This window comes from Neophocaena asiaeorientalis, unplaced genomic scaffold (assembly GCF_003031525.2).
Source record: "Neophocaena asiaeorientalis asiaeorientalis breed wild unplaced genomic scaffold, Neophocaena_asiaeorientalis_V1.1 scaffold147, whole genome shotgun sequence".
NCBI classification, from domain to species: Eukaryota; Metazoa; Chordata; class Mammalia; order Artiodactyla; family Phocoenidae; genus Neophocaena; species Neophocaena asiaeorientalis.
The window spans coordinates 4,633,293-4,646,330 of NW_020173758.1; positions in this window are offsets into that span (position 1 = coordinate 4,633,293).

The following is a 13,038-nucleotide window of genomic DNA, read 5'->3' on the forward strand; positions in this document are numbered from 1 at the left end:
ATTTTAATACTAGCAAGAAGTTATTCTTAGGCTTAGTACTAAATATTTCATGAATCATAAGTGTCTGCCATGCCTAGAGTTTTCTTCTGAAGGAAACAACACAAGCCACTCCTTCCAAACAAAAGTGTCAAGCCTTGGGTCACATGATTTTCTCTCCCAGGCCACAACTGATTGGGCCAGGGATTCTGCTGAAGGTAAACAGTGAATAAAGGAAAAACAGAGTTGACATTAAGAAGGTCATCCTCCTATGGTTTACTTATCAAGAAACTATGTCTTGATACTAGAAACTGGCAAATTATCCCAAACAGATATCTTTTGGAAATTCTGAAATTGAGATTCACTTTGAGTGAAAAATAGGTAACAAACATACAACTTCAAAGAGTGTTGAAGAGGTTAGTGGTCAGAGCTATTGAGCTAATAAAACTCCTGTTCTCTCCTGGATGGTTATGGACACTTGATACAGCTTTCCCTGAGGCTGACTCTGCTTTCTGTCCTGAAAGCACTGGGACCTGACTGCTGAGATACTTTCCTTTGCTTATTCACCTCTCCAAGTGCATTTATAACAGCAATATTTTCTAAAGTAAGTATGTTAACAAGCATTACAAATAAACTGTTTAGTGACCAAATGTGTTGAGGAAAATTCTAGGTTTAATATAATAAAATACATTTCTTTACCATCAAATGAGAAGTATAGCATGTTTGTTAAAAGCAGGGGCTTTAGATACATACTGCCCTAGAATGAATCCTGACTCTGCTGCATACTAGCTAGGTGATCTTAGGCAGTTATTTAATCTTTATGTTCCTCAACTTCCTTATCTGTAAAATGGAGGCAATAATATTACCTACCTCTTAGGGCTGTTGCTAGAATTAAACAAGTGAATGTGCATGAAGTTCTCAGAGAAGCACCTGGTACAGAGTCTGCATTCCATAAGTACTAGATACTGTGGTATACTATCTCATGTAATACTTATATCTCCACGACATCCATTCTATTTGTGTAGGAGGAAAATGAAGCTTAGAGACGGTGAGCAATATGTCTCTGACTGAGCCAGCATTCCAAACCAAGCTTTCTGCCTCTGAAGCCCAGGTAGCTAACCACTCCATAATCCCAAGATGCATTTGACTGTGGATTTCTTTTCCTCAAGACCTTGCAAGAAACTAGTGCTCTATGGAACACAGCAGACAGTGCTAACTTAAGGTAAATAGCCATTGTGGCTGCAGATTTTGGGGGCCTTCCTCAGAAATATTTTAATATGGTTCATATTTTAGAGTTAACAAATTGGCATATATTTGACTCACTGTATTTCATGGCCATCAAACTAATTAAGCAAGAATTGTTAACTTTCATCTACAGTAAGAACTACTACTCTTTTCAGTTAAGAGAGCTAACAAATCTCCTTTGTTGTTCATCAATATTTGTTGGGTTTTCTCTTATTTTCAACTGAAAACATACCAAGTGCTACCATGGAGATATTTTGAAATGTTCTTTTTCCTTGTTATCACCTTGAACAAAGCCTAAAATAATATTTCTATGTCTTAAATTTGCCTTCTTACCAAGGGAAAAAAATCAATGCTTGAATAACTTTCCAAATTTGAATTTGATATTAGAACATTGGAGTTCTGTTCAGAATTGTTAATTATCAGTAATTAAATTAAGTAATTCTAAGACTTCTCATAAGTGCACATGAAAACAGATTAAGCACAGGTGAAAATCTAAAACACCTTGGTGATTCAACTCCAGATTTGGAATTCAGAACTTGAATAGAAATTGCTTTTGATTCAATACAATAAACAATATAATTATAGTAAGGAAATTCTTTTAAATAATTAACTATACTCAATCATTTGTTCTTTAGCTATTTTTCCATTTTTTATTCCCTCAACACACACAAGCAAAAATTTTATTGATTCCTGAGAGACAGCCTATCCCTGAGAGATCCCTACAGCCCTTCTTTTTATTTTGTCCTGTCATCCCACCAGACTGCCACTGGAGCCCACTACACACATAATCTCTTTCTCAGTCTGTACTCTTCTGCATGAGTGTTTGTAAAGAAGGAAACAAGGCCCAGAACCATGTCCTTGAGAATTGGCACTAACATATTTCATGACCAACTTGAGGAGAAGACTGAGACCGAGAATGAGAAATGAAGAGAGAGATGGATGAGACGACCAGGCAAGAATGGTGTTGATTCAGTTATGCTTTCAGTTAGAAGGGAAAACTTAGCTCAAACTAACCAACAATGAAGGATTTATTGACCTTCTTGAATTAAAAGTCCAGAAATACAGAAAGCCTCAGGTATGGTTCTATCAGGACTCTGGTTCTGTTTCTCAGAAATTCTCTCATCATTGCCTTCTTCCACGTGGTATTGTTTCCACAGGATTGTGTCACTTCTATGACAAAATGCAGTTAAGCAGAACACAGGCTACATGCTTCTCCACTTACTTCTGAGGGAAAGAGAAGACCACTTACAGGGATCATGGGGAAAAAACTCATCAGTGTGACCATGTGGATGTCATGATGGGCAAGACAAAGGGAGAAGATGACCATCTATAAAAAAAAGAGAGGTCTCGGGATGACGTCAACCCTGCTCACATCCTATCTCAGACATTTAGCCTCCACAACTGTGAGAAAATAAATTTCTGTTCTTTAAGCCACCTAGTATTTGTTATGGCAGCCCTTGCAAACTAATATAATGATAAATCAAAGCCAGTGAGACCATGAGAAGGCTTGGGAACAGGAGCATGTGAGAAGAACTGGCCTTTCATAAGAGGAAGGCCCCTTCTTCACGAGATATAACATCAACGCATCTGCTAGTGGAAGATGGTTACGTTCCCATCAGATAGTTTCAATTTTTTTAATGAAATATGATACCAATTACTAGGTACATTTTTTGTTGTTGTTGTTGAGGGAAAGGATGGGCTGTCAGCATCAGAAATTTAATAAGAAAAGTGAAGGCATGAAATAATTGCTTCGATGAATGGGAAAGCAAGAAGGATCATTACCTGACACCTAATTTAGCTGAATACTTATTTTTGGAAAATAAAAATGTCTCACTTTAGTTCTTACATAATATATAACTTTTTGAATTTTTAATTTAAAAAAATAGGAAAAATGAAAAAACCCAAATCTGTCACAAGTAACCATAGTTTATTAGGTGTTAGTATCTAATAACATAATGTCTGGATTAAAAAGGACCTTTTTAAAATAACTTTTAAAAATGAAAAAACTATAAAATTCTAATCTCTTGGAAATGAGGAAAACAGATTTTTCTTTAAGAATTGAACTGTTCGTTTTGCAATTCATGCTCAATTGAAATCATTATAAACATTCTCCTTGCCAGCAATGCTACATGTTGGTCAGAAGAGATGGGTCAACTATATTAAAAAAAAATCTGAGCGAGAGAATCAAGTATTAGCTATGACTACCCAAGTACTTTCTAGGTAATAGAGAGTCTCAGCCACTGAACTTCAAGTAGGTTAAATTTCAACAGTGAGCTAACCTTGTTGAGATGAATGTGTGAAATTACAGTCAATGACTGCAAATCTTTCAGTTGCATGGGAAAGATCACCCTATCATTAGCTGGTTACGTGAGAGTGTCTTATTTAGCCTAATGCCATTAAACAAATATCCCTAACTTCCTTTAATCCAACTTCAACTTCAAAACTCACTTTCTGATACCCATATTGTTCTGCCAACATAGACAGACTGCACACTGAATAGTCTTTCATTGCTGTGACAGTGATATCTTATGGTAAGTCAAAACAGTTGCATATTATTATAATTTGGAATCTTCTGTTGCTTCACTGCAGGGAGAGAATTGCTGACCATGCTAAAATGTGTATTTTGGGACAGACTCCAAATATATTTAAGGGTAGAATCAATCAAATCTTTTGATATATCAGATGGTGGGATGGGAGGAAAGAAAGGGCATTACATCTGGATTTCTGACTTGGGTAACTAGTTTGATGGTCATGCTGTTGGCTGTGATAAGGTAATTGGAGAAAAATAGAGCAGGGAAAAATAGTGAACTAAAATTTAAAGTTAACATAAAGCACAGGAAATTATTTTAGTAAGACACAATATTTCTGGGCAGATACTTAGAAGGTAAAGAAAAGACATTTATAACCTCTTATTAAGAGCAGAACAATCATCTAAGAAAATTTTGTCATTTTAACAGAGAGAAAACCAAATCTAGCTTTATATCAGTTTAATAACTGATACTAAAGTTTCTTTTTAAAATCTTATAAATAAGCCCATAAATCTTAGCCAGGTTTTTACCACAAGAAATAAAATTCCTTTCCCATAAACCTACAACTTTCCATATTCATTCAGACTTTGTCCTACACTTTCTTATTTCTCATTCTGAAACAACCAATCATTTTACTTTAGGACAAAATTACTGGTTTTAAACCAACAAGGTGTCCTACAGGCAATTAGATTTATTAATCTGAAGCTTAAAAGAAAGAAATCTGAAAGTATAAAGTTTAACAATTCCTGGCATATAGAAGAAGCAACTGAAGCACTTTGAATGCATAATGTGACCTAGGAAGAGTATGTAAAGAGAGAAGAGAGTAAAAGACAAAATTCTGAGGAGCACTGACACTTAAGAACGAGCTGAGGAAGAAGTGGGAACTTGTAGGATAAAAAAGTTGAATAAAATTGCAGTAGAGATCACAGATACTAACAAAATGAACCAAACATTATCTTTTAAAGCAAAACAAACAAAACACTGCAATGGTTAGGAGTACAACCAAAGGGAAGAATGACCATAGAGAATAGTCCATTCCTGCCCGCAGCCATGATCCTGCCTACCAGCCATGATCCCATCATCCACTTAGTAAATATTTAATGAATTAATGAATGATCTGTCCCCATCCTTATTCCTCGTCACACTAGTACTATTACAGGTTCCCTATGCTACCTGTAAAATGTGGCACGTGATGGACCAGACATGCTCTACCAGGAATCTGAAACTTGAGTCAACTAGAAAATCCATCTTTTGGGTTGAATTGCTTTTTATGGGTGATTATTTCTTACCATCCAGTAATACAAATGATCTTGGGGTTAGTTTGTTATGACACCTCATCCCCATAGTCTATGCCAAGGGAGCCCCCAAATACCCAACAGTAACCATGAGTAAGATCTACTCCATCCTTTCTCTGGATATCACATTTCCCATATTTTCCTAAAACTAACATTTTTACAGTGATCTCTGAAGAAATTTTCAATAATCATTTACTCAAGAGTTCATATGGTGAGTATGGGGAACACCCCTAGTTTTTCATTCACTATCTTCCCAACCAATCCAGATTTTTCCTGATTAAAAATCTCAAATTTCTGGACTATTCTGCAGCTAGGGATGACCCTGTGACACAGATCTAGCCAATGAGATGTAAGTTGATGGCTGCTCACTGGGGCTTCCAAAACACTATGTCTTCTCCTGATTAAAATAAAAAAATATAGACTGACAATATTCACATTTTACCCTTTGTCTTTCCCACTTCTCCCTAACTGGAATGTAAACTCAATACATAGAAATAAAGTTGCCATTATGAAACCATGAAAGCAGAAGCTACATGCTAAGGACTGCCAAGCAGATAGCTAGAAGAATCATCTGACCTTGACCAGTGACCTAAAATTTGGAGTGTTTCTTTGGACTTATTGTCTAAAAATATTGTTATTAATAACAGTAACTCCTTACTTGTTAAGGCTACTCTAGACACTATGCAACCACTATAGACAATATGCACCCAAACACAATTTAACAGACTCAGAATATCCAAAGACACACTCACGGAAGTGGCATCTGTTATCATAATCCCAACTTGACTAACCTGCCTTTTTAGCTTTTTCTCTCATCATCTCTTCCCCCCCAAATTCCTGGAGAATGCTGCTCTTTATTTCCATGCCCTTACAAATTCAATCTCCTCTTCCTAGAACTCACTCCTCACCTCTACATATCACTTACCTCACCTAGATAACCTGTCTTCTACATAAGTTTTAGCTTAGACATTACTTTCTCCAAGAAGCCTTCTCAGAACTACCATATGTGAGATGGGCACATCCTCTACGTATTCCCCGAGTACCCTCTACCTAGGCTCCGCAATCCTGATCACATTATATTGCCATTGTCTGCTTACTCTTCTGCAACCCTGTCTAGACTGTAAACTCCTCAAGGGCAGGCTTCCTGTCAGTTTTGTTCACCTTTGTATCTCGAAAATCAAGTATATTGTATGGCTCATAGTATACACTGAACACATGCTTATGGAATGAATGAATGGAAATATATAAGCATACATACATACACACATACACACATGCAAACAACAAATGGTGCCTTGGGCAGAGTTTCTATCTTTAAAGAACTTACTGTCTTTTTAATTTCAAATACACTGGAAGGTCACGTGAAATAATAAAGGGAAGACATTGTGTAATTATAGCTGGATTCATACTTCAGTTTTACCACTTATAATCCTAAGGCTTGGGGGAACCCCTCTATATTAATTGGTATACTGATTTAAAACTGTCTAACTTATGGGTTATTTGTGAGTACAGAAAGGGATGATATATGCAGTGTCTACCATAGTAGACTTTCAATACTGTTAGTCCTCTTCCTCTCTTTACATGCAGCTTCTCTTCCAGTTAACACTCATTTGCTTGTGCATTCATCTAAAGGACTCAACTTTATAGTGAATTCAATGTGCTCCTCTGTACATAATCCCTTTTCATTCCCTCACTTAAACAATCACAAAATTACTACAACTTTGTAAAGTACACAGAAGAGGGAAAAAAGAAGTAATATTTGTTTAAAATTATTCACAAATATAATACATTTAAAGAATATGTAAATATGAAAAATGTATTAAGGTTTTAAGTCAAATTTTGTGAATCTAGGTTTTACATATGACAAATGGCTACCAATGAACTATTTTGACTGATAGGAATACTCTATACCATAATTTTGGTTGTGGTTACACAATTGTATATATTGTCAAAACTCATCAAATTGTATATTCAAATTTGGTGAAATTTCTTGAATGTAAATTATACCTCAGAAAAGCTGATTCAAGTTTTAAAAGCTACGGTAGCATCTATATGCAGTAAGAGTATATTAGGTATTTAAGATTAACCTCTCTATCAGAAAAAAAATACCAAATTAAGTATTCAAAACATATGAAATGAGCTTTTGTCCTGAAGGCATTTAGCAATCCAGAAAAATAGAATTTTAGTCTTTCCAGTCGTATAGGAGTAGATAAGAAATCCCATGCCCTACATAATATGGGGGTCTAACAGGAGCACCCATCCCACCTTCCACAATAAACTGGATTCCCAAAGGGCTGCATATCAGAGTTAAAGGATATACTGAGTAGAATCCCCATGTAGCCATTTTCAAGTCTTCCTGAACTAAGAATTTTTTCAGAATATAGAGGGTTTTGAAGTGTAAATAACAAGAAAAGAAAAGGATGAATCAAGTAACTTAAATGATGAAGATATGTATCATTTCAATCTGCATGTACAGCCATGGAATCTCTCATAAGGACACTTTGAAATTTGCTTGTAAAATACTTAATACTGTCAATGAGGATTTAAGTATTTTCCCATTTCTGTTTGTTGACTTCAGAGTGTTGGCTTTGTTTTCAGGATTAATCCTCCTGCAGTTCCAAAATGGGCCCAACATTTCCAGAGTTCATATTCAGAATTGACAACTTCCCTGTCTTCAGAAGTGGGATAAGTATTCCGTTACAAATGGAAGGAGAATTGCATGGAGACAGAAGTGTGGGTCTATATATCTGACACCTGGAAGCTTCCATTTGCTTTATAAAATAGGAGATTAAGTCACCTGCTGAACGTGAGGAGGGAGTTTATGCCAGCTAGGTTCAGAGTCTTCTCTGAACTTTTGAGTTACATCTGACTTTTGAAATAGCCATTGCAGTGAGTAGGAATAAAAGCTGAATAAAGAAACACAGTAAAACTGTTGGTGGGCCACTATGGAGAACAGTATGGAGGTTCCTTAAGAAACTAAAAATAGAACTACTATATGATCCAGTAATCCCACTCCTGGGCATATATCCGGATAAAAACGTGGTTTGAAAGGATACATGTACCCCAATGTTCACTGCAGCACTGTAGATTATAGCCTAGACATGAATGCAACCTAAATGTCCACTGACAGAAGAATGGATAAAAAAGATGTGGTACATATATGCAATGGAATATTACTCAGCCATTAAAAAGAATGAAATACTGCCATCTGCAGCAACAGGGAGGGACCTGGAGATTATCATACTACGTGAAGTAAGTCAGACAGAGAAAGACAAACATCATATGATATAGCTTATATGTGGAATCTAAAAAACTGATACAAACAAACTTATTTACAAAACAGAAACAGACTTACAGACTTAGAGAACAAACTTATAGTTACCAGGAGGGAAGGGTGCGGAGGAGGAATAGATTGGGAGTTTGGGATTGACATGTACAAACTGCTATATCTAAAATACATAACTAACAAGGATCTACTGTATAGCACAGGGAACTCTGCTCAATACCCTGTAATAAAGTAAATGGGAAGAGAATTTGAAAAAGAATAGACACCTGTACATGTATAACTGAATCACTTTGCTGTACACCTGAAACTAACACAACATTGTTAATCAACTACACTCCAATATAAAATAAAAAATTTAAAAACAAACTAAAAAAATAAAGAAACACAGTAGAATAACTGTGAGGTGAGGACCAAGTTGAGGTGAGTGATTATGAAGTTACTGAGAACAGTTTGTCATGTTCAGTAATTCTGTCTTCCAACAGCAATCAGTACTCAGGTGTGAATACTGAGAAAATAAACAGTTGTAACTGTCCACATTGAGGGCATTAGACGCACATGCAAAAGAAGAAAAAAGGGGTGAGAGGACTGATTACTAGAATGACTGAAATGAAGGACCAGGAAATCTAAGCTGAATGGTGCTGTATTGGAGAGAAGTAAAGAGAGCACTAACCTGATGGCTGAGTGAGACACAAGAATGGTCATGGGGCTTCCCTGGTGGCGCAGTGATTGAGTCTGCCTGCCAATGCAGGGGACGCAGGTTCGTGCCCCGGTCCTGGAAGATCCCACATGCCGCGGAGCCGCTGGGCCCATGAGCCTTGGCCGCTGTGCCTGCATGTCCGGAGCCTGTGCTCTGCAACGGGAGAGGCCACAACAGTGAGAGGCCCGCGCACCGAAAAAAAAAAAGAATGGCCATGGAATAGTTGAAAGAATAAGCTAGAATAATAGAAGATTGTGCTCAGGAAGCACAATGTTTTAATTAGTGTTTTGGTGGCAGAGTAGCTTATTAAAAAATTAATTCTTTAAGGGGAAAGTGGTGGAGTGATAAATTAGGAGTTTGGGATTAACAGATACATGCTACTATATACAAAATAGATAACCAACAAGGACCTACTGTATAGCACAGGGAGCTACAGTCAATATCTTGTAATAACCTATAATGGAAAAGAATCTGTAAAAGAATATATGTGTGTGTGTATATATACACACACATATATATACATACACATATATATATGTATGACCAAATCACTTTGCTGTATACCTGAAACTAACACAACATTGTAAATCAAGCATACTTCAATAAAATGTTTTGTTTTGAAAAAAATTAATTCCTTATAAAGTATGAAAACATGAATGCATTCTCCTTTAAATTTTAGAGAAAAGCCAAAATTCTTAGATGCACTTGAGTAAAAGCTAAAGTTGCTTTGGGCCACCCATATTCTCTCCCTCTCTGCAAAGGTAAACAATGATAATAGTTTGATGTCTATTTCATGTACAAACATACATACCACAGAAAACACATTATTGGTTTGTGTAAGTGTATATAGATATAGGTATACATTTGTTGTTTATCCACAGTCTGCTACTTTCTTTTTTCATTTGTTACTTTATCTAACAATCATATTTGACTTTGTTGCTACATGGAGCCGCTGTTCATTCCTTTAACTAGCACACATCATTTCATTTCATGAATATATCATACTTAATTTTGTCATTTCCTTATTCAATGTATGGATTTGGGGGGGACACAATTCAACCCATACTAAGTATGTAAAATTTTTATTTGCTAATTACTTACGCATTGCTTTTTTCTAATTATTATCAAACTGAACTAAATATATCAAATTCTCTAAGAAACAAAATTTGAAAAATTTTAAAAACTTTGAGATCTTAGACAATTACATAGATAGAAATTAGAACTTGAGAATTTTATCTATATTTATTATTGCGTTTGAGTGTTTTTTATATACTTAAAATCCATATATATATATTTTTTTTTCTGACAGAAATGAGTGACTGAGTTGAAATGGTCAAGAAAACCTTGTGTTGAAGAAGATAAAGAACTTGGGAGTCATTATGAAGGACAGATTCAATCAGGATGATTATAGGATTTTGAATGTAAGGAAAGACTCTGGACCTAAAGCTAAAAAGGTTATGTATTTAGGGGAGTGATAGAGAAGTAAGTAGATGGCATTACCAAGAATGGGAGGAGTATGCTATTATCCCAGTGCCATATGCCTCAATGGCATCTGATATGCAAGTTCACACAGCTAACAAATACTCTCTAGATTCTTATGAAAGACTATATGCCAATGTTTCTACCTTCAAAGAGTGTGTGGTCAGATCGTTCATCATTATTGTCACTATTAAACCACTCTTTTGATCCAACCATTCAAAAGAGAGAGAAACATTTTTATCTGAGACATCTACATATTAACATCTTCTTATCTTTAAAAAAATATTCTACTGTATAAGATCAAACATTTACATAACATGTTTGGAGCAATATTCAGTCTCATAATAATAACTGCAATTTTTCAAAAGGATAAGGTCAAGGTTAAAATTGCTGTTTAATACTTATAAATATTCAACACTGTTGCCTCTGTTCTCAAAGTATATTAATAATTCACTGCAAATTTTTTCTCTTTTTCCTAAAGATATTAAATGTGGGAGTTTTAATGCACTTATTTATTTATCCCTCTTCTATGTATTTATTTGGCATCATTGTTATTTATAGCCTGGGTATTTTAAAGAGTTAATTTTTTAAACAAGAACTGTTCAATTTCCATAAACTGTATCTAATAATTTAAAATATTAAGATAATTTAAGATATTTTAAAGATAAATAAGATATTTTAAAGATATTTTAAAGATTAAGATAATTTAAAATATTTCTCCAGGCCAAAGTGTTGATACTAAGTTCCAATCCTAAGGAGATTGTGTGACAAGTTTCTTTTTGAAACAAAAATGCAATTTTAATTAAGAAAAATTAAAGAAATAAAAGTTTTCCCTGGGATCACACTGCATTACAAAAATTGTATCTTCCAAATTCTGCATCGTAATGAAAAGGAGTAAAAACTACTCTAGCTCTGAGCAATTTTCTAGACGATTTGTTATTTATAGAAAGTGAGCATTAGAGACAACTTCCAGAATGGTAGTATGAGGAGCTCCATAGAACTGCTTCCTAGTGAAACTATTGAGCCCATGTATTGATTCCATCTCTGCTACCATAGTCACTTAGTTTATGGGCCCAGTAAGCAAGGAATGTGATGGCTAGGAAGAAAGGATGACTGACATCCCCAGAGTTGGTAGTTTTATTCACCTGATTATTAAGAACCTCCTCTGCAGTAATGGTCCTCTGGTAGACATTTAGCATTCACTAATATCGCCACAGTCTGTGCCCATTCTGAAAAGTCCATCCACATACTTCTCCCTTAAGCTTCCTTTTCATCAGTTTTTTTAATATGGTTCCTTTCAAATCCTTCACTATTCCAACCAAACCATTTGCAACTACGCATAAGTTAATATAGACCTATATTTCTGGACATTTCTCACTCCAGAGATAGTAGATGACTAAATGTCATGCTTGAAGTTCTGATCACTAGGAGGATTTTCTTTTACCACTGTCCTCAGGTTTACCCTTGAGTGAGGGGGGGCTATAGAGCTGCAGCTGCTACTTTCAAGCAATACTAACATATCATGAAGACCACTCTGTAAACCAGGCTCAGGATTTTTCTTCCTCAGTCAACTGGTTCTAAGGAGAGTTCCAGAATGCCATTTTTGCAGGGTTTTTTTTCCTGGGACCATTCCTGGTACCAATTCTGTATTGTTTGGGGTCCAGTCAGGAGATAGGACCACATAGTCTTTTGAACAGGGAAAGTTTAATATAAAGCTTTATTAACAGGGGCTTGGAGTAAGGAGGAATTGGCTAGTGAGAGTTAAAAAGAATTCTAAAGAATCCAGGAATAGCAGATATAAGATGTGGTCACTACCCCTAGGGCTGAGGTAAGTACCCAAGGAAAAGCCTTCCTTCTATGACTGAGATGCAGATGTCATTGGAAAGAATACCACCTTGGCCTCCTGAATGTTGGAGAAGTCAATGAAGTAGCTCAATAGTGGGACCTGCTGGAAATCTACCCTCTGGGAGGTGCTGAGCCTCAGAACTTGTTAGGTACCAGGAGAAGCTACTGGATACTGTTGGAACCAGGAGCTGGAGAGGTCCCCCTCTCCAGGAGGTTAATGCACGTCCATGAACAGCTCAGATTGGGTCAGCCCTGGGCTGGCTGTTCAGGACAAAGTTTAGGGGATGGCTGACCTCCAGTGCCCCTGGTGTGTGTCCATGTCCTGGACCGAGGAGAGGATATGGGGTGAAGCAACCTGGGCCGGGGACAGGCCCACAATATCTGGGTCTCTAGACTATGCCTCCGTAGCTGCATGAGTTTGCTCAAACATCATAAAAAGTTGTGCCCTGCAGGAACCTTACACTAGAGAAACTATGCAGGGGCTGAACAAAGAAGAAAAAAAGAGCTTTCTGCAGGACACTAGTAAGAGAGCACACTTGAAACAGGAAAACCCTTCCTCCTCCAGTGTTCTTCCAGGCCTTCTACTGACAAGGCTTAACATCATGCTGGGTAGCAAAGGAGAAATATTTATAAGACCCAGCACAACTATTACAGAGCAGGCAACAAGATCCAATTTGAAGTGAAAAG